The sequence below is a fragment of the Trachypithecus francoisi genome, unplaced genomic scaffold (genome assembly GCF_009764315.1).
Source record: "Trachypithecus francoisi isolate TF-2019V2 unplaced genomic scaffold, Tfra_2.0 Lachesis_group6, whole genome shotgun sequence".
NCBI classification, from domain to species: domain Eukaryota; kingdom Metazoa; phylum Chordata; class Mammalia; order Primates; family Cercopithecidae; genus Trachypithecus; species Trachypithecus francoisi.
This window is the reverse complement of record NW_022681471.1, coordinates 39,546,394-39,569,485: the sequence shown is the minus strand read 5'-3', so window position 1 is coordinate 39,569,485 and position 23,092 is coordinate 39,546,394. Positions and strand designations below refer to the sequence as shown.

Genomic DNA, 23,092 nt, shown 5'->3' with positions numbered 1-23,092 from the left:
TTAGCTCCTCCATGTGATTAATTACCTAGAGACCCACAAGAACCCCAGGAGGTAAGGAAGTAAAAGTACCATCTAGTAGTGGTACCCACTAGCATCTCCTCACCTAAGTAGGACGGGAAAGCAGCGCACACTCTAACCGATTTAACTTGCTGCACATCCCAAAAAACTAATGGCGAGCTGCAAAGAAAGTAGAACACACGGACATTCCCACACGCGCCTAGATCGATTCACTCACGCCGAGGGCACGACCAAGTTCATGCCACCATGGATTCCTGCCCCAGTTCCCCGCGAAAAGTAACCACGCGTCTCCTACCCCTGAAGGCAACGAAGACAAGGTGACGACTCTCTGCTCGCTCAAGTGGCTTCGGTCCCGGGCCAGAGGCCAGGGATGGGCAGGGGGGAAGCCCCAACTCCTGGCTGCTCCCCTCCTCGCTGCTCCGTCCGGGCTCTCCTTGGTGGCAGTGGACAGGCAGGATACCGGGCCAGAGGGTGGAGCGGCGGATGGTCGGAGGCGAGACTGACTGGAGGTGGTGGTAGTTGAGGGGGAGGCGGAGAGAACTAAGAGAAGAGGAGGCGAAAGAGAGAGGAGACGGAGGAGTAATTCAGGGGGTCTACCAGTTTAGGCAGCCAGAAAGCTCCTCGGAAGGAAGGGGCGTGACTGCCAAGCAGCTCCTGGGCAAGGATGGGAGGTAGGGGAGGGGGACGAACGGGTGGCTTTTCTTCTTGCGGTGAGCGGCTAGGACCGCCCCGGAGCAGGGCGGGGGGGTGGACTAGGGAGGAAGGCGGAGTAGAGGGCGGGGAAAGAAGGGCGGGAGCCTGCCTGGACCCTGGAAGTGAGGAGAGGGGGAGCGCGGAAGAGAGGCGGGGCCGGGGAAGTTTCAAACAATTGAACCGCGGGGTCCGGGAGCTCGGGCGAAAGCAGGGGACCCTCGCTCTCGCCTTCCCACTAGAGGGCACGACTCGGTTGCCGTAGCCGCGAGAGTCTGCGCCGTGACTGGCTGGGAAGAAGGAAAGGGTTTTGCAAAAGACTACAATAATAATCTGCGGCAACTGCGCGGCATAGTCGCGTGGGAGAGGCAGTGCAGCTCCCCGCCCCACTGCGGGAGGAAGAAAAACAAATAATAGAAATGCTGAAAAGCACCTTCCACCAAAGCCTGCTTAAAATAATGCAGGAAAGAGCAGTGCTCCTTCGTTTTCCTTCCCCTCTTGCTTCCTATTACCAGTAGGCCCCCACCCAGGTCACAGCTCTGCGAGACACCCTCCTTTCTTCCTCCGCTCCCCCACCCCGGGCGCTTGCCCCTCTCCAGTTGGCGGGCCGCAGAAGCTGAGGGGCGAGAGAGGAGGGGGTCGTGGGCGGGGCTCTGCAGAGGCTCCGCCCCTTGGCGGGCTGGTACCGCCGGCCTGGGCGGAGTGGGCCCCTGAAGCGTAAGTCCCGCCCACCATTCTTTTGCAGCTACCGGTTGGCCCGGCCTGGCCTAGTATACGCTTGCGATTGGGCCCTGGAGTCGCCAGTCTGGTCCCTTTGTCCCACCCGTCCTCAAAATTAATAAAACTAAACAAGAGACTATTGTGTAGTTCTGTGTTCTACCCCAGCTACTGCTGGGAAGAGAAAGATGAGACGCTTTATTTCTCAGTCTCATAAAAGAATGCAACAGTGTGTCGGTCGACTCTGGTACGCCTTTATGTTTATGGTACTGTCCAGCTCTCTGCGAATAGGTAACTTTTCTTCCCCCTTAATTCATTAAATCAGGAGGGGGAAAGTACATGAAGTGTCATTGTGGTGTTCTGCTGGCTGCGAAAAAAAACTGACATTGGTTAAAAACAAAAGAGGGCTGAGAACAGCATCCTGGGACACGGAAAATCTACCATTTTACATCTGGGAAAACGAAGGCACAAAGAAACAGTGTCCGGGTAGCAAAATAACACGGAATTTGGAACCAAAGGAAGAATTCATTTGGGGTCCTGGCACTTACTAGCTAATTATGTGACTTCTGTTAAGTGGCTTAACTTCTCAGCCTTGATTTTCCTACCTGTAAATAAATGCTATAAGACATGCCCTATTAACGTAAAGGCACTGGTGTGAAAATGTGTGTGAAAACTATAAAGCACTCCACACATGTATGTGTTCCTACTTGTGTATGACACATAATGGAGAGTCTTAGATGTGTTAGGGGACCAATATTCTGCTCATCTGTTTTAAGCATTTACATCCAAGGTCGTGTAGGTTTTGTGGCTTTATTTTAAAAAGTCAACTCTTTTCCTACATTTTGGGGTGGATATGAAGTTGACTCCCTGCAGTTAGAATAATAAATTACCCCTTTTCTAAGCAGGGTGGGTGAGATTTCTTTTTTAAAGTTCAACAGTTTCATGACAACTTAAAGCTATTGTGGTTCTGGTAGTGAAAGAGGAAATCATGCTGTGTATCTCCGAAGTGAACTTGAGAAAACAAATATGAAGGAACATTTACCATGGAAACCACCATTCTCTACAGATCCATATTTCCTAGAAAACATTTCAAGTAGGAAACAAGCCTAAATGTAAAGGCCTTGACAGCGCAAGGCTATTATAATGACTCATGCCAATGAAAGAGTGACATCCAATTCAAGCCTGCCTAATGGGAGCCATCTGGGGGGCCATGGATCAGGGCATGCAAGAGGAAGTGTGCTTAAAGGAAACACTATCACACAGTAAATAGGGGCTCAGAATCCAACTCTGACTGCAGGAAAAGTAGTGGACGATTGCATGTCATGGAGTGTGCAGCATGCTCTGCTAGGAGCTGTGGAAAGATTCAGAAGCAGGAGTGTGCACAAAATGATTCTCGTTATGGTTCTGTTTATATATGAAGTGAGGTTATTTGGGTGATTTTTCATGGAGAAAGGGAGTTTTTGAATGTTCAAGATATGGAGACACCTGGTTTGTGAAGCAAGGAAAGAGTATTTCAGCCTTGTTATTTGGAGTAGACAGGAGAGCTAGATGTGGGGGGCAGGTATATGCTGCAGGACTACTACCCTACCAATCACAATGGAACAGGATATTTGTTAAAATCAATGCTGTCCAAGTGAAAAAAGTTAAACATGCACATGGAAGAATTCAGATAAAACAGTACTGGTCTGGGCACGGTGGCTCACGCCTGTAATCCCAGCACTTTGGGAGGCTGAGGTGGGTGGATCACTTGAGGTCAGGCGTTAGAGACCAGCCTGAACAATATGGTGAAACCCCGTCTCTACTAAAAATACAAAAATTAGCCGCTGGTGGTGGCACGCGCCTGTAGTCCCAGCTACTCGGGAGGCTGAGACAGGCTAATTACTTCAACCTGGGAGGCGGAGGTTGCTGTGAGCTGAGATCCCGCCACTGCACTGCAGCCTGGGTCAGAGAGCGAGACTCGTCTCAAAAAACAAAACAAAACAAAACAAAAAAAGCACCAAACAAAAAAGTACTGAAAGACTGCAGTGAAAAAGTTCTTCTCCACCACTCTGCTCCCCTAGTCCCATTCTCTTTATGACTGTATGTCATCTTCCAAATAGATTATTTGCATATTCAAGCATGAATGCATATTCCCTTTTTGTTCCTTACAAGTAGAATTATTAATCATGGCACACCTTGCATTTCTATACTCAACAATGTATTTGAAATATTCTTCCATCTCAGGATAACTATGTTTACCTTATTTATTTTATTATAACTTAGTATTCTATTGCATAGCTGTGCCAAAATTCCTTTACTCATGACTCATCCCCTTATTAAATGGGGATTTGGGAGCCAGACATGGTGGTGACACATGCCTATACTTCAAACTACTAGGGAGGTTGAGGGAGGGGAATCCTTTGAGGCCAGGAGTTCAAGGTCAGCCTGGGCAACATAGCAAGACTCTATCTCTAAAAAAAAAAAATGGAGGCAAATTTGGGCTATTTCCCATATTTTGCTACTATGGAAGGTGCTATTTTTAAAAAATCCTGGTAACAAAGGCCGGTGGCTACATTTGTAGTATGCCTGCCCCTAGTCTTGAAGTTGCCTTCAAAACACTTTTCTAACATGCTTTCCTTTCCCCACAGTGCTGTGGAGCATGGACTGGAGCAATGGAAACCTCTAAAACACTTAATTCCTTTAACATCCACTCCTCAAACCCTGCTTGGTTATTACTCTTCTCCAAATTTTGATGGAGTAGAGTTAGCAGAACTCTGAACTTAATGGTGAGTCACGCTGTGTGCAAGTCACTTCTTAACCTGTGGCAAACAGTTTTTTGGCACTTCTGTTTAACCCAGGTGTTCCAAGCCTTCTATCCTGCCACGCAAGACTTCTTTGTTTTCACCCTAAAAACCTTTCAGTTTGTTTAAACCGAGTTGAGTTTGGATTTAAAGCTATGCATTGCCTGCGCTACTTAAAAGAGAGGGGGAGGGGGAGGCCAACATCAACAACATTGATTGAGCTGCTATTATAGACAAGACTGAAAAAACAGGCATGAGACTTAGCTCCTGCCTTCAAGGATATAAAAAGACAACTAACAAGCATGTGCTAAGTGCCAAATGAATGGTATTGACAGTAAAAGCTGTGGAAGTTAAGAGCAGAGAGTGAAAACTAGTTCCAGAGAGTTAGTTTTTACAACAAACTGTGCCACACACATTTGACTAATCCCCACAGCATCCCTGTGTCTTCATATCCTGACTATAAAGTATAGAAAGCCCTCTGGGGAAGACCAGGAGATTAACCACTAGCTGTAAAACACCTGTGTAAAGACACTGGTTGCCAAGATACTATACATTAAAAACCTCCATATAACGATATGGAAAAAGGAGGATCATTTTAAGCTCAGAAGTCAAGATTCCTCATCCCAAACTACCTGTCCTGTTTGACCTTTATTTTTTATTTATTTTTTATTTTTTTGGGCCAGAGTCTCGCTCTGTTGCCCAGGCTGAAGTGCAGTGGCGTGATCTTGTCTCACTGCAAGCTCCGCCTCCGGGGTTCACACTATTCTCCTGCCTCAGCCTCCTGAGTAGCTGGGACTACAGGCGCCCACCACCACGGCCGGCTAGTTTTTTGTATTTTGTTTAGTAGAGAAGGGGTTTCACCGTGTTAGCCAGGATGGCCTCAATCTCCTGACCTCATGATCTGCCCGCCTCGGCCTCCCAAAGTCCTGGGATTACAGGCGTGAGCCACCGCACCCGGCCGACCTTTATTTTTTTTCTCAAAATATGCCTTTATTGCACAATAAAAATCAACATCTGTGCTGTACAAAATAAAGTCCATTGAAAAAAATCAAATGTCTACCTTGAAAACATTACACAAAATGAAATAAGCCAGATACAAAAGGACAAATATTGTATGATTCCACTTACATGAGGGATCTGGAATGGGTAAATTCATAGAGATAGAAAGTAGAGTAGTGGTGGTCAGGGACTGGAGAGAGAGGGAGTGGGAAGTTAGTGTTTAATAGTACAATTTCTGTTTGGGATGATGAAAAGATTTGGAACTAGATAATTGTGATAGTTGTGTAATATTTTGAATGTACTTAAAGCCACTGAATTGTACACTTAAAAATTGTTAAAATGGTAAATTTTGTTATGTATCTCTTGCCATACACACACACGCACACACACACATGCACACACACACACACAAGGTAATAATCCTTAGGCTTAGTGTCAGGAGACAACGCCAGTGATAGGGGTTGCAAGAAGGCAGAACCCATGGGAAAGGGGCAGCCTGATTGCCACTACAGGGAAATGCAGTCCAATGTGACCACAGCTTCTGAGTTTTCAAGAGAAACCAGAAGTCAAATGTTTTTAATATAAAATCTCCAGTTTTTCATGTTGCCAACTAATAAATGTCTTAATTAAAAAGTCTTCCCTTTGTGTGCAATATTTTTGTCCAATGTACAGGAAAAATGGGAAGCAATGTATACCTTATGGTCTATTTCCCAATCCCTGGCTAGATTCTTCTTGAAGGAAAGATGATAAAACCATAGTGCTTTGCACTGAATGGCATTCTCTCCCACTTACCAAGTGAACTAGGAGTATGGAATGTGCACATCTTCCTCTAGTTGCCTAGTGAACAACTAAATGATTTAAATGCATTTATGAACAAAAGCAGAGGCAAGCACATATACTAGCAAAAATAAATCTTAAGGATTTATGTCTCTATGCATAACTGTCCCTCTTAATCCCTCCAAAGACAAACGTTGAGAAACAGCCTTCTCCAGAACACCTCCAAAAGTCAGCTTCCTATTTATTCATAAGGACACTAGCCCTGTACATGCAAAAGCCAGCTTATCAGAAAATAGCAGGTTTATCTGAACAAGAAAGGAACAAAGGGACATATATGCAATACAAGACTTCAGTTAAATGATCTTCCTTCTGGATTCCCTCCCTCCCCCCTTCCACCCTTCACAACCACACACACACACATACACACACACACACACGCATGCACACACAGTCCAGACACAGGAAGTTTGAAGCCCGATCCATGTGTGGAAAACAGCAATGTGGGAATTCAGGAAACAACACTAGAACTGTGCTCCAAGGCCAAGACCTGCTCCAGCGTTTGGGAGCCAAGTTACTCCTGGGGTATTTGTGGGCCCCAGCATTTTGGAAGTAAATCGGCTGCAGAAAAATAAAGCTGCCTACAAGTCTATTCCCCAAACACCTCCTAAGGTCTTGTTTGAGTAACCTGGGCTCGCCTCTTTATGATTTATGCAGGGATTCACTTCAGCTTAACTAAATACCATATCTCCTTCAGCAGCTTGAGTTTCTGGAAAGGCCCAGACTGTCCATACTTCTCAGTAGGGTTTATTTGCAAATTCCTGGGTTAGCCAGAGCAAGAGGAAAGTAGGGAGGCTGAGGAACGTACATCAGTCTGTACCCTGGAAGGTGGTGGGCTGAGAGGGAAAATATAATTTAGTCAATGGTAAAAAACAAATCTCTGAAAGCAAGTCAGAGGAAAATCAAATTCCTGAGCCAGTAAGCACGTTAAATGTACAGAGTTAGCAGGATTTAGAGGAAGTTCATCCTCTGACATTACCCTTTGCAAATAAACTCTTGATTGATTCAGAGCTCTCTCTGTTTCTGTAGTTGCCAGAGTGTCTGAGAATTGTTATCCCAGTTGGGGGAGAAGAAGGCTGTGACTGCAGTAGAGATTTATCTTCTCTGGCTTGCTGCCCCACTTTAGGAACTCCAGGGAGAAGGCAGGTCAATGCCATTCCAGTGTGATTTAAGGCAGACCCACCTTGCAGGCCCCAATCAGCTTTCTCTTCAGGTCTGCCACTGTCTTGTGAAAATCACACAGGAAAGACCCTTGTTAAAGTGCAAATATTAACCTGGGAAGGGTTAAATAGTAAGCCATCCTTGGTGTGCTCTGCGGGAGGGGTATAGACTTTTGGGGTTACCTAAGCCAGGATTCAAGTCACAGCTCCACTACTTACCAATGAGGCAGATTCCTTAACCACCCTGGACTGCAATTCCCTCATCTGTAAAATAAGGATAATAATTTTTCCACCATAAGGATTTCTTTGACGATTAAATGAAATAACACATTTAGAGGTCCTATCATGATGCCTGGCATATAGTAGTCCCTTAACACAGTTTATGTCTTCATGCCCCTCCATTCATTCTTCTTAGGGCATTCAGGGTGTGGGACAATGGGTTTGCTTGGTGGCTTATAGAAATTAAAAGCACCTAGCTGTAAGGCCCTCACAATCGCTCTTCTCTACTAAATCTGCTCCACAGGGCAGTGTGAGGCTAAGCTATAGGCTTCGGCACCAAAAGGACTTAGTTTCATAGTCTTCGTTCTATTGCTCACTAGCTATGTGACTTCAGGCAAATTTTGAGTGTTGGTTTCCTTTGTAAAATGACGGCATCTATCTCAGAGGATGGTTGTAAAGGTAAAATGACAGTTGCATACAAATATTAGCTGATATTATTACTGATAATATTTTGTACAATGGACTGACTAGAGTTTACTTTTTCTACCAGCAGTTTCTAATTTAAACCAGTGAATGTTTTTTTTGAACAGAGTTTCGCTCTTGTTGCCCAAGCTGGAGTGCAATCAGGCAATCTCGGCTCACTGCAACCTCCGCTTCCCGGGTTTAAGCGATTCTACTACCTCAGCCTCCCGAGTACCTGGGATTACAGGCGCGTGCCACCACGTCTGGCTAATTTTTTGTATTTTTAGTAGAAACGGAGTTTCACCATATTAGCCGGGCTGGTCTCGAACTCCTGACCGAAGGTGATCCGCCCCCTCGGCCTCCCAAAGTGCTGGGATTGCAGGCATGGGCCACTGCACCAGGCCAGTGAATGGTTTTTAGTAAGAGTGTTGAAAACCCTTAAGCAAATGACAGTTATATGTTCCTGGCTTCCTGATCTTGGCTAGGGAATTTGGGGTGGTATGGGGCAGTCGTAGGCATCTCAGTTCTGGATGTTGGACCTCCTGCCTCCAAGATTCTCACAGGGGTTTGGCAGGATGTGAGTGGAAAGACAGACTCCTAGGAGGTGCTGCTGCAGGACATTGCAAGATAATAGAACATGTGCTCTGTGAGCACGGGCCAGGGACACTCAGGCCTACTGCTCTTTTAATTCCACATTTTTCCCCTGCCTTAGAACCCTTGTACACACCACTCCTTCTGCATACCCCATCTTCAGCCCCACTCTCCCCACTCCTCACCTCACTAATTCAATTCATTTCTCAGGCTTCAACTTAAATGTCATCTTTTCAGGGAAATATTCCCTGAGTGGTAACTTACACTCCCTTTTCTTGTTTATCTTTAAACATTTATGTGAATTGTGCATTCTACATGATAAACTATATTGGAAGTAGTTCTAATATAAAATAATATTTAAAATATTGAATATGTAAATTATTTAACTTTGTTTCCCAGTCTAGAAAATATCAGGTCCAGGAAGAGGCTTCATGCGTACCCTGCAGCTCTGTACACCCCCTGGCACCTCTTTCCTACCTCCTAAGGAATTTGTAATTTTTAAAACTATTCCTACACTAGGTGAGGGCATTGAACTGGATGATCTCCAGGGTTCCTTGCAACTGTTAACTGCTAACCGTTGTCAGAATGCTGACAAGTTTTCTGAATGCTGGAGTGGGAAGCTGTAGCTGAAGTGGCATCCTCCTGCCCACCCGCGTCCCCTCCCCCCCCCCCAGTTATTTGATCTTGGTGTAAAATGGGGAGTTTTGAAATATATCTAGGAAATGTGGGTGTGAATGCTTTAAGCCAAAGGTGGAGTGTTTATTTGGTACTAGCAAATGAGAAAGACAGTGCAGGCATGAGTGCTAGGGAGTAAAGTGTGACTGACTGACTCAATGCCTGTGATGGCAAGAAGATGGTTCCAGATGACTTAACAGATGTTGTCACTTCCTGTTCCCCCATCAGAACTGTGAAGTAGTACTAGATTTACCAAAAGTGAGCCAAGCATAGTGGAAGAAACAAAGATTTTGAATCAAATAGAACTGTACTAAATTCCCCAGATACAGCTGGTTGTGGGACCCTGTATAAATCACTTCTCAAGTCTCAATTTTCTAATTGATTGGTTGAACAAATGTGTATTGTGCATCCACTATGTGTTAAACACTTTCTAAGCACTTGGGGACACATTGGTGAATAAAATAGGCAAAATTCCTGCCCTTATGGGGTGGGACTTATATTTTGGAGGGATATGGGAATAGTGGGGAGATATTTAAGATCTGTGATAATTCATGATATCCTTACAGTCCTGGAATTGGGTAGGTACTCAATAAATACTAGCTGTTACTATTACTACATTTTAATAAAGCAATTACCATCTGTTAAAACTCAGGTGAAACTGGATAATTTCTATGCAAGGGACAATAATAGGTGGCTTGAAAAAAGTACTTGAGATTCTTGCAATATAGTAATAGGAGGTGGCTTGCACGGGTTTTTCCATTCTAAGTACCAGTACTTTTCTCTGCTACGGTTTCCTCAGTAGCAATCCCTCCTGAGGTAAAATGTAGTCCAGGGTGGCCCTGAGCAGTAGTAGGCTTAACGTTTATTTGGATAAACTTTCCTGCTTCGTTATCTCCAGGAGATCAAAGAGCATGCATCTGGATTAATGACATTCCCCTACAACCACTCCCATCATACTCTTACATGGATGACATTAACCAGTTGAACTTTCAACATAAATTCTATGTCCCACTCCTCTAGTTCCATAGCCCCCTTTCTAGAAGCATAGTGTGTCAGAATGGGGGAAGGAGAAGATGCTGCTCATATTTTTTCATGGTTCATAGAATCTAGTTTGATTTTTTTCAATTGCAGTTTTTACCTTATTGCAGAACAACAGAACTATGACTATGTTTCACACTTTATGTGGTTAATTTCACCAAGTGCCATGTTTCATATACTAGCACATTTCCAGCATTTTAATTACTATTTCCCTTCTCCCCCAGGGATGGAGCAGGCATTAACTCAAGGTGTTCAAGGAGAGATAGTATGCCTTGGGCTAGCTGTGCATGTCCCACTAGCTTCCTTCCTTTCCCTAGGTTTCAGTTCTCATCCTAGTTCCTATCTCTATCAGATTACTTATCACATTGTTTTTTAACAATTTATTCTCTGTATTGCCAACTAAGCCGTAGGTGCCTCCTACCTCACAGACAGTGTCTCAATTCACTGCTGTATCCCCAACACCTAGCACAAACTATCTGGCATGTAGTGGGTACCCCATAGTTGTTTGTTGGATGAAGGAAACATGTATTTTGTGATGCAGGTTTTTGTGTAAATCAATTGTTTATCATCCTTTTATATACCCCATCCTACTTTCTGTTTAAGTCCAAAATCAAAGCTATTTTTTTGTATTTTTTTTTTAGTAGAGATGGGGTTTCACCATGTTGGTCAGGCTGGTCTCGAACTCCTGACCTCATGATCCACCTGTCTCGGCCTCCCAAAGTGCTGGGATTACAGGCATGAGCCACCACGCCCGGCCAAAGCTATTTTTTTCTAACATCTGTAGTCAAGTCAGCAGGCAAAGTCATTGCTCTTCTAGAGTATTCCTCTGCCTTAGATGAAAACCCCTACAAGCCATCCTAATTGCATCTCAGTAGCTTTCCCAGGTAGCCCTCAATTTTTATTTTTATTTTTATTTTTTTTTGTAAACTCAACTCTGTTTCCTTGGAACAGAGACTCTGGAATCAGAACTGTTTTAATTTAAAAGCCTTTTAAACTTCCAGGCCTCTGAAAGCCTTGTTTTTCCTGACTCCACCATCCTTATCTTTCCATTGTTCATCTGCATTCCACCCACTCTAACTCCCAAGAGGGTCACCTGTCCTAAAAATGTTGTTCTTTGCCAGTCACTTCCCACCTTGGTGTAAAAGTAGCATTGGATTTGGAGGATATTTGACTGTAGTGTTGCAATTTACAAGCTGTACACACTTGGGCAAGCATCTTAACCCTTCTGAGTCTCAACGTCCTTGTCTGTTAAAAATGAGAGAATAACTGCTTTCATGTCTTGGTACCTCACTGGCTTGCGAGCTTTATATCAAACAATGGTTGTGAAAACAACTTGGAAACTGAAATAGATGGTTATTTTCAGGACACCTGTGGTTAACATGGTTACCACCCATACTAACTCTTCCTCCCCCATTAGGCACCAAGCATTGATTCCTTCTTAAACACTCTAGCCCTGGGCTATCGGTGGGTGGGGAAAGCATTGTTCTTCCTATCTTCTTGACATGTTGATCTTGGCTTAAGACTTGTTGCCCTCAGGTCTTTTCAATCAGTATCTAGGGGGAGCCACTCCCTTGGCTTCTCAAAAGCTTCTTGTCAGGTGCTCTTTAGATACTAGGTAGCTTCTACCTTCAGGCCAGCTTTGTCCTCTCTAGTGAAAAGTGGTTATTGTGGGGGAAGGGGAAAAGGGAACATTTCCAACCTCTTCCTTCCTTGCACCAGAACTCCCAGGGTCCCCAGACTCCAATTTTTCAGGCATAGTTTCTTTACATCCATCAGAGTCTACCCTATAAGATATTTTAGACTGATCCCAGGTAGGTAAGTTACATTTTGCAGATATTTCACTCATTCCCAAAGTGGTGTCAGCTGGTTGGTAATTACAAAACCCAGGACTTCCCCTGCCTTTGTGGTCAAAAAACACCCTCAGCATTTGCCTCTCTCCTTGACCCCAGCTTCCAGACTGCTTTCGAGTCTGCACTGAAATCTCCTGAGGGAGTTCCCCAGCTTTAATTTGGCCAGATGCTCAGTGTCCTGCTCAAATTGCACTCAGCATTTATTTTTTTTTCACTTTGAATAGCTTTTGCACACACTGTTAGATTCACTCAAACCTGCCCCTCTCTCCAGCTAGTTCTTCCTGCTCCAAGTAGTTGTCTTATTGCAGGCTGAGGAACCCTGATTAGTTTATTGCCAGGTTTAGTCTTTTTCTCATTCAGAATCCTCTTTATATTTATCATAGAGGGCTTCCACCACTGGCTTTGCACAGTTGATCTTTTCGCAGTAGGTGCACAGTAAGTATTCCTCAAGTTGAAATGGAATTGGAATTTACACAAAATATCACTATCTTCTAGAGCAAGACCAGGAAAACTACTGTCCACCAGTGGCTGGTTTTTGTGAAACCTCAGCTCTCTCTCTCTCTGTCTCTCTCTATATGTGTGTATGTGTGTATGTATATGTATAAGGGATTGTTAAAGATTATACAACAGAGACTATAGGTATGTAGCTCACAAAGCCTAAAATATTTACTGTTTCGTTCATTACAGAAAAAGTGTGCTGACTTCTAGAGTTTTCCTTAGTATCCAAAAACAGAGTTTGAAGCAGTTTTAACCCTATCACCTTCTCTTCCAAGATTACAAGAAATTTCTGACTTTATTCGCCCCATTTTGCCATCTCTATCTATCCCTTGCATTCAGTTCCCAGTCTAGTTATGGAGAGTTTAAAAGTTTTCTGTTCTACCTCCTGAACTCACATTTCATTTCTTTCCCAGCGAGTAACTTCCTTCGGTAAAACCAGCTCCCTGCTCCCTCCCCTCCTGCCTCTAATTAATATCCCTTTGGCTTTTGTGGACACTTCGGAAAGTGAGAGCTCCTTGCTGATTTTCAGTCTCAGAAAAATGCTCAGGGTAATTTGAAGACAGAGCAGATGTTAAATATGGGGAGATTTTTGTGGACGACTAAACCATGGAGACACTTAAAATCTCCCTGCAAATGGAGACTAACTCTGTTTCGCCCACAAGGTGATTTATTTCCATAGCTCTTTGGAAGAAGGCAGGATCAGTTTACTAGAGCTCAGCTTACTCAGCAGAAGGGCTAATCTTCTCTGTTAAAATGTATTTTCTGCTGAATTTAATCTTACTCTCATTGGTTTTCCTTGTGCACTACCTTCCTAGTTACCAGGGTAGGCCACACCTAAAGAATGTTGCCAGAGTCAAACAAAGAACATTAGCTATTAGTCCAAACACAGATACTTACTGAATAACTGTTAGATACCTAGCATGTGATTGGTGCCATGTAGGGTGCAAAGAAGTCTAGAATTGGACTCCAAACCTCCAAAAACTCCAGTGTAGCTGGAAAGACAAAATGTTTAAATAACTACTCAAGGGGTTCCGTGATACAGTCCTGATGAGTGAATGGCTTTCATTTTTAATATACGTAAATATTTACATATATTAAAAAATGTAAAACTCTTACTTTATTCTGAATAAACGGTCACAGTAACCATGCCTTCTGTAATAGAGAAGAGAGATCATTATGAGCTTTGAGTATCAAAGAAGGTACATAGTAGGTGTTCAATGCAGATTCTTTGAATGACTTTATGAAGAGAGGTTGGGAAAAGCTTTCCAACCTCATAGAATAATAGCATTACCAAAGGTTTATAATCAGAAAAAGTTTGGATTGTTTGCAATACAAGTGAGCAGCCTGGCCTGGTTGGAGCAGATAATTTGTTAGAGGTTAGGAAAAGTTAAATTTAGCTCTGTAAAGTAGGACCAATTTTTGAGGAACTTGAATGCCAACTACAGCAATTGAAACTTGTTCTTTTAGAAGTTTTGGAGACTGATGGGAGTGGTATTTTACACGGAGCACCCTGGTGGTGTTTCAGAATGGTTTAGAGGATGTACAAACAAGAGGCTAGGAAGACTATACACCATTAGGAACCAAGAAGACTAACGACAGGAGTATACAATATCTTATTTATTCTGTTCAGTTCTCCTTGGTGCATACATGCTATTTAGCTAGGGAGAAAGACTGACAAATACAAAGTTTGACTTCCTTGAGTCTTTTACCATCCTCTGAAAAATACCTTAGCCGCTGCATACCTCAGATTTTGCAGCCAAATCGACACACCCATGCTGGGTTAAGAGCAGCTAGACTGGGCTGGCAGTGCATATTCAGCAGGTGGCAGGACCATGAAAGTGTTTTAAAGATACCTGGAAGTGGCCGGGCGCGGTGGCTCAAGCCTGTAATCCCAGCACTTTGGGAGGCCGAGACGGGCAGATCACGAGGTCAGGAGATGGAGACCATCCTGGCTAACACGGTGAAACCCCGTCTCTACTAAAAAAAAAAATACAAAAAACTAGCCAGGCGTGGTGACGGGCGCCTGTAGTCCCAGCTACTCGGGAGGCTGAGGCAGGAGAATAGCGGGAACCCGGGAGGCGGAGCTTGCAGTGAGCTGAGATCTGGCCACTGCACTCCAGCCTGGGCAACAGAGCGAGACTCTGTCTCAAAAAAAAAAAAAAAAAGATACCTGGAAGTTTCTCTCCCTTAAAAATGGCTCCGGTAGCTGCTCTTGAAGATTCAGAAGCCAAAGATGTATTATGGCCTCAAAGAATGACAAGTGAACGTGGTGGCTAATAATTCCACCTGCTAGATCTCTTATAAGATCCATGTATCAAGCTGCCTGCTGGAACCCTCTGAATGTTTGATAGGCACCTCAAATTAGAATGTATAAAACCCGCCAGGTGCTAGTTTCAACACTTCAACATTTCTGAACATCTGAAGTCCCAGCTACTTAGGAGGCTGGGGTGGGAGTATTGCTTGAGTCCAGGAGTTCAGAGCCATAGTATGCTATGCTGATTGGGTGTCCACACCAAGTTTGGCATCAATATGGTGACTTCCCAGGAGTTGGGGACTACCAGGTTGCCTAAGGAGGGGTGAATCAGCCCAGGTTGGAAATGAAGCAGATCAAAAACTACAGTGCTGGTCACTAGTGGGATCACACCTGTGAGTAGTGGGCAATATAGAGACCTGGGCAAGGTAGGGAGACCCTGTATGAAAAAAAAAAGAGTATATAAAAACCAAACATATAATCTGCCTCCATCTCTACCCATCAATCTCTTCTGCCTCTACCTATATGCCTCATCTCCATGAATGGTACCACTAATTGCCTAATTACCCAGAGAGATTACAAAACACAGATTTACAAAAATCCTCTTCCTCACCATGCATAATCAATCACTAAAATATCTCAGAGCTTTGAGATATTTTACAGATTTGAAATATTTTACTGATTGATTAAATATGAGTGGTGAGGAAGAGATATTGATTGAATATTTTAGTGATTGATTAAATCTTGCCACTCCTCCATGTACAGGGCTTAAGTAGTGCCCCATATTCCTCTCAAGATAAAACCCAGACTCCTTAGTTTGGCTCACAAGCATTCTAGCGTATCTCACTCTTCTTTCCAACTCATGCCTTGTGTTTCATTCACACAGAACGGCTTTTCCTTCCTTAAGTGCCTGCTCCTGCCCCAGTGCCTTAGCACATACTGTGTGCACACTCTCTCTCTGGAAATTCTTACCTCTTCTTTGCTTCCTTATTTACTACTTGTCATTCAAGATAGCTTAACCATCACCTCCTTGAGAAACCCTTCCTGAACCCTCCTAGTGTGGGTCAAATGTTCCTCTGTGGCCCCTATGGTACTTTAGTCATACTTCGAACAGAAAAGGAATCACATTCCATTATATTATAATGGTCTGTTTGTCTCTTCCAAAGGAAAATTAGTTATCTGAAGGAAAGGGCCCATGTCTTTTTTTTCTATCAACAATATCTACATCCTTTAAAGTATTTGTAATTGGAATAGATAGATGAATGAATTTAAACATGTTCAAAGTGACATGTAAAGGGCCGATACCTGACCCTTTCTGGAGAACAGCAGGTTTGATAGGTACAGAGCAAAGAAAGCATGAAGGTGGCAGAGGACTTAAAATCTGAGGAAGATGTTGTTATGTGGAACATTAGGGGATGCCATGAACAGAGAAAAAGTCACACTGAAGGTCCCACAGAAACTGCCCATCATTGGAGAGGGCAAGCCCTGGCAAGATAGGAATCTCTGTTCCAACAGAGAAACAGTCCAGCCTAACCAGGAGAAATAGCTGACTTCCTGGGAGGGTAGCGCACAACAGGATGCTGGAGGTGAACAGAAGGCTACCGCCCACCCAGGGGGAAAATAGACATTGCGTATAGAAGGAAAAATATTTTCAGACTTTCGGTCACAAGAAAGCATCTGAATGAAAGCATCGTTAACTACCTTCCCCTTTCCCCTAACCTGAGTGACTCGGAATGAGAGTCCTTTAGACTTGGGCAAGATAAGGTATGAGATAGTCTGGTTTTGAGGCACTGCCTGCATGACACGATTTGATGGAAAATGGGTTCTAAGTTGCTAGAGGGCATGGACATGCTGTACCCTTTTCTGCATCATCCCATAAGGCTCAAGGCAGAATCCTGCACATAGAAGGCATTCCTTCCATCTGTAACATGTCAAATGAGGCAGTGTGGTATAGAAGAAAGAGTACCGACTGGAAATCAGAGAGGCATGAAGAACTTGTTCTAACTTTGACGCATTCCTGCTTTCTGCCCGTGGGCAAGTCACTTCAGTTGCCTGGTCCTCAGTTTCCTTCTCTTTAAAATGAACATGTGAATATCCACTTCACAAGGTTGATGTGAAGAATACAGTAAGCTAGATTCTAGAGTTTTTTTCATCTCTAAGATATCCCACTTTAAAGATAAATGACTCTTCTGAGGGATCATATCTCAAGACGTCACCATGTTATAAGTTACCGTAGCCAGCCAAAGGAAGAATATGAGAAGGACCTAAGGTAAGAAGCACCTTACTAGGGTAAACAGAGGGGAGAAGGTAGAGCATGATAGAAAATGGGATCTCTAATCATGAATATGGGAATCAAGTCAAGGTAAATACAGCCTATTTCATCAATTTGCCAAGGACTTCCCATAATAGCAGCACAATATCTCCAAGTGATGAGGCATAGGCTCCATTAGTGAGGTAGACTTTTAATTGGTCTTAAATGTGTACCCTACAGACACTCACACCATAAACCATGAGGTTAAGGCCTCATATTGTGATATAAAGTGAACTGTGTATTTTATTCAATTTTGGGAATGAAACAGTGCCACAGTGTGGTCCATGTACAGAGTTTGATAAAGTGTGTGAGGAGCTCCTCATTTTAGAGCAGGGGAGATGTCATTGGTAATATGGTTTTACCAGGAAAGATATGGGCAGGAAATAAAATGAAAACTATCCTGCAACATTCTCCCTTTTCTCTTCCCCATTCCCCTTTCCTTGGAACCTTAAAAAGAAGAAGGAGCTGTCTGAATGACTGTGTTCCTGGATAAATATTAAGCAGAGTAGTCAGAAATGCCAGGAGACATCTTGTCTTTAAAGCACTTACATACTCTGCATACATGAGCAAATAAGACAAAAATTAGATATGGTTGCAGGTCACAGGACAGAGAAAGGCATCTGTGGGGCCCTAGAAATTACCTACTCCATCATAGAAAACTGAAGCCAGCTTTAAAGCAAGAAAATGGCCTGTCTTATCTTTATATTTTCCCAGGGCTTAGCATAGTGCCTGACACATGTTAGTTATTCAGTAAATGTCTTTTGGATTCCCAAGTAAGGGCTGGTATTAGTTTTCTAGCGCTGCCATATGAAAGGGAGAAAAACTGGGTGGTTTAAAGCAACAGAAATTTATTTTGTCACAGTTCTAGAGGCCCGAAGCCCCCAAATCAAGGTGCTGGCAGGGCCAGGCTCCCTCTGAAGCTCCTAGGGGAGGATCCTTCCTTGGCTCTTCTAGCTACGAGTAACCCCAGGTATTCCTTGGCTTGTGGCAGGGTCACTCCAATGTCTGCCTCCATCTTTACATGGCTGTCTTCCTTCTGTGTGTCTCTGTGTCTCTGCATGGCATTCTCCTCTTTGTGTGTCTCTCTGTTTCTTCTCCTCTTCTTTTTATTATTATTATTATTATTATTATACTTTAAGTTCTAGGGTACATGTGCATAATGTGCAGGTTTGTTACATATGTATACTTGTGCCATGTTGGTGTGCTGCACCATCAACTCGTCAGCACCCATCAACTCGTCATTTACATCAGGTATAACTCCCAATGCAGTCTCTCCCCCCTCCCCCCTCCCCATGATAGGCCCCTGTGTGTGATGTTCCCCTTCCTGAGTCCAAGTGATATCATTGTTCTTCTCTTCTTCTTAAAAGGACATTAGTCATATTTGGATTAGGGCTTACCCCAGTGACCTCATCTTAACTTGATTACATTGGCAAAGACCCTATTTTCAAAATAGGTCATGTTCACAGGTACTGGGATTAGGATTTCAACACATCTTTTTAGTGACACAATTTGACTCACAGGGCCCAGATGAACCCAGGCTCCTAACAGCATTTTTTGGTTATTAAGTTTAGGGAACATAATCTTTTTCCAGACCTAGCTTTGGGCTTGATCTCTATTATGGTCAAGCTCTCACTTTTTCTGTCTAACTTTCTTTGTACAATCTTTTTTTGAATGGTCATATTTTCAATATCTTAATTTACTTGGACAAATGGCATAACCTCCCCATTGTTTAAGATTTGTTTACTTTCTTCGTTCAAGTGTTCTTTGTTCAAATTCTTTCGGTGTAACTATGTTTATTTTCTCTAGTTTGCAAATATTGATGGTGGTGGAGAAGACGGCTCTTGAGGAAGCAAGAAGGACTGAGACGCTATGAAGTGCAGGGATAATGTTCCAGCCCTGTCCCTTGATTTGCTAGGCCTGGCTAGTTAGGTTGTGTTTCCTGAGATCAGCCATATCTCATCCCATATCTGGGCCTTGGGGTTGCTACCATCAGCCCTCCCTCCCTCTAGTTCAATACCTAGCTGTGGATCTATCTGAATCTGGTTCCTGACTGGTAATTATAAAGTAGGATAAGAGTAGGGTTTCTCAACCCAGGATCCACAGACTAGCTGAAGTCTACCAAATTGTGAGTGAATATGTGTATTTGTATTAATTTACTGAGGCTACTATAACAAATTATCGCAGAAATTTATTTTCTCACCGTTCTGTATACCAGAAGTCAGAAATCAAGGGGTCAGGAGGGTCAAGCTTCCTCCAGAGGCTCTAGGAGAGAGTCTGTTTCTTGCCTCTTCCAGCTCCTGGTAACTGCCAGAATGTCTTGACTTGTGGCTATATGACTCCAGTCTCTGCCTCCATTTTCACATTGCTTCCTTCTCTTCTGTCCTGCCTCTCTGTTTCCCAGAAGGACACTTGCCATTTGATTTAGGGCCCTACTGGATAATCCAAGATGATCACCTCATCTCAAGATCCTTAATTTCATTACATCTGCAAAGTCTCTTTTTCTAAATAAGGTCACATTCACATGTTCTGGAGATTAGGATGTGAACATATCTTTCTGGGAACAACCATTCCCACTACCGTGTGTGTGTGTGTGTGTTTTGGGGTTGGGGGGCAGGCAGGGAAGTCTGTTTATAGATTTTTACCAGATTCTCTGGGGGCTGTGATAAAAATAAAAATTAAGAACCCATAATCGTTAAGCTCTTTTTAAGTCCAACATTCTATGACTTTGTAGTTGGTGTGGTACATATGACTTGGTCTTAGTAAAATACCTTGCATGTAAGAGGTACTCAGTAAATTTGGGTATGTTTGAGTTGGCATTGGAATAATAATAATATTAATATGTAACATTATTGAGCACTTACCATGTGGTAAGCACTTTCCAAATGTCTTGTGTGTATTAATTTATTTGATCTTCACAACAACCTCATGAAGTAGCATTATCAGCCCCATTTTTTATGAAAAAGCTGAGGCACAGAGACATTAAGTAACTTGCTTAAGTTCACACAGGTAATTGGTGGCAGGGGTAGGATTCTAATTCAGCCAGCCTGGCCTCAGAGCCTATGCTCCTAACTGCTATACTTTGTGAAAGTACTCAGTTTTAATTTTAAGTTATGGAACATTCATTGTCATAAAAGACAAAGAACTGCTGTGGAAATGTTCCAGATAAAATGGGGTTAAAGAGATATGACAATTAAATGAAATATCTTATCCTAGACTGAATCTTGTATAGGAGGGGAGCAATATCCTTTAGGGGACATTATTGGGCCAACTGACAAAACTGGAAAAGAGTTAGTAGACTAGATAAAATATTGGACTGATGTTGATATTGCTGAAATTATTAACTGCACTGTGGTATGTAAGACAATATGCTCATAGCTAGGAAATATTCATCAAAGCAGTTAGAGGCAACAGGCCATGATGTATGTGATTTACTCCCAAATGATTTGGAAATTTAGATAGATAAAAATGATGAAGCAAATGGGGTAAAATGTTTATAATAGGGTTATTATCATGGGTAAAGTATAGGTGAGTATTCTTTGTGCCGTTTTATTCTTGTAATTTTCTAAGTTTGAAATTATTTCCAAACAAGACCCTCTTTTTTTTTTTTGAGACGGAGTCTCGCTCTGTTGCCCAAGCTGGAGTGCAGTGGCCGGATCTCAGCTCACTGCAAGCTCCGCCTCCCGGGTTCACGCCATTCTCCTGCCTCAGCCTCCCGAGTAGCTGGGACTACAGGCGCCCGCCACCTCGCCCGGCTAGTTTTTTGTATTTTTTTTTTAGTAGAGACGGGGTTTCACCGTGTTAGCCAGGGTGGTCTCGATCTCCTGACCTCGTGATCTGCCCGTCTCGGCCTCCCAAAGTGCTGGGATTACAGGCTTGAGCTACCGCGCCCGGCCAAGACGCTCATTTTTAAAAATGTATGGAACATTCTTGGGGAGCTAGATGGCTCCCTTTTGTTAAAATATTTGCATTTGATGCTAAATGTACAAATAACATATTTTAGCCTTATTTTTATTTTTATTTTTTTTAAGACAGAGTCTCACTCTGTCACCCAGGCTAGAGTGTAGTGGTGTGATCTCGACTCACTGCAACCTCTGCCTCCAGGGATCAAGGAATTCTCCTGCCTCAGCCTCCCAAGTAGCTAGGATTACAGGCACCCGCCACCATGCCCAGCTAATTTTTTTGTATTTTTAGTAGAGATGGCATTTCACCATGTTGGCCAGGCTGGTTTTGAACTTCTGACCTCAAGTGATCTGCTGCCTCGGCCTCACAAAGGGCTGGGATTACAGGCGTGAGCCACCGTGCCCAGCCTGATTATTTTAGCCTTCTTATTCAAATCTGCTAATGTTTATTGAGTACCTACTATGTGCTAGGGACAGTCACATATATTGTATTATTTAATAATCTCCCAAACACTATGCTATTTATTACCCATCCCATTTTTCTGATGACGAAATTGAGTTTCAGAGAGGCTCGATGACTTGCTTAAAGTCACAGAACTATTTAGTGACAGAGCTGGGATTTGAACCCATCTCCTCTGACTCCAGGCCTCCTGCTTTTTACGTGACCCATAGCTACCTCCAGTTACAAATAGCCCATTTAAACATTTCTGAACATAAAAATCTTTATTGTTAGCCTAACTTTCTGGTCCGAAGGTCAGTGGGAGGGTTTTCGCTCTTTTCTTGGCTCCGCTAGTGATGAGTCTTGGGCCATGAGGAGCCAAAAAGGGAGGATCAGACTAAAAGAATAATGTTTCTATCTTTGTTTGATAAATGGAATTAGCATTCCCACGTGAACAGGAGATTTTTTTTTTTTTGAGACGGAGTCTTGCTCTGTCGCCCAGGCTGGAGTGCAGTGGCCGGATCTCAGCTCACTGCAAGCTCCGCCTCCTGGGTTCACGCTATTCTCCTGCCTCAGCCTCCGGAGTAGCTGGGACTACAGGCGCCCGCCACCTCGCCCGGCTAGTTTTTTTGTATTTTTTAGTAGAGACGGGGTTTCACCGTGTTAGCCAGGATGGTCTCGATCTCCTGACCTCGTGATCCGCCCGTCTCGGCCTCCCAAAGTGCTGGGATTACAGGCTTGAGCCACCGCGCCCGGCGTGAACAGGAAATGTTGACTTGTTAATATCCTCCCTTGGGTTTATTACATGCAGTCTATTTACATACTTTGAATATACTCAGTCAGGAGGTATTCAACAAAAGCAGCCCCATCTCAAAGTGATATCCTCTTTTCTGTTCCTCTGTCTACTGACAAAAAGTAGAGAATATTGGCCCGGCGCAGTGGCTCACGCCTGTAATCCCAGCAGTTTGGGAGGCCAAGGCGGGCAGATCACGAGGTCAGGAGATTGAGACCATCCTGGTGAACACTGTGAAACCCCATCTCTACTAAAAATACAAAAACATTAGGCGTGGTGGCGGGCGCCTGTAGTCCCAGCTACTTGGGAGGCTGAGGCAGGAAAATGGTGTGAACCCAGGGTGCGGAGCTTGCAGTGAGCCGAGATCACACCACTGCACTCCAGCCTGGGTGACAGAGTGAGATTCCGTCTCAAAAAAAAAAAAAAAAGTAGAGAATATTAAGCATACTGACTAATTTTATTATATTACAACATGGCACAAACATATAACATTAGTTACATGTGGATTGAAATATTCTTTATGATTGGATGGACATAAACCAGTGTATGTATTTATTGAATGTCTACAATTTTCATAGCGCTGCAGCACTGTACAGTAGGTACAGTAGGGGTCATATGGTAGATGTAGACTATGTCTTCAAAACCATACAAACTAGTTTGAAAATGAGACTTAAGAGCAGAACATATTACTACAAGGTGATACTTAGGAAAGGACTATATAGGCAAAAAGTGCTATCAGTGTCCAGAGGGGAGATAATCACTGTGGTCTAGATTCCTTAGGGACTGCTTTTTTTGTTTGTTTGTTTGCTTTTGTTTTGAGATGGAGTCTTCCTCTGTCGCCCAGGCTGGAGTGCAGTGGTGCGATCTC

General features: G+C 43.4%; 1 protein-coding gene across 1 annotated transcript in view; it reads right to left on the bottom strand.

The window, feature by feature from the left end:
- The window catches only part of AMOT (angiomotin), a 68,346-nt gene extending 67,546 nt beyond the window's left edge, over window positions 1-800 (bottom strand). The window contains 1 exon segment of the mRNA XM_033201270.1: window positions 314-800. The gene's annotated coding sequence lies outside the window, so the exon portion shown is untranslated.
- Window positions 801-23,092: the final 22,292 nt, after the last annotated feature.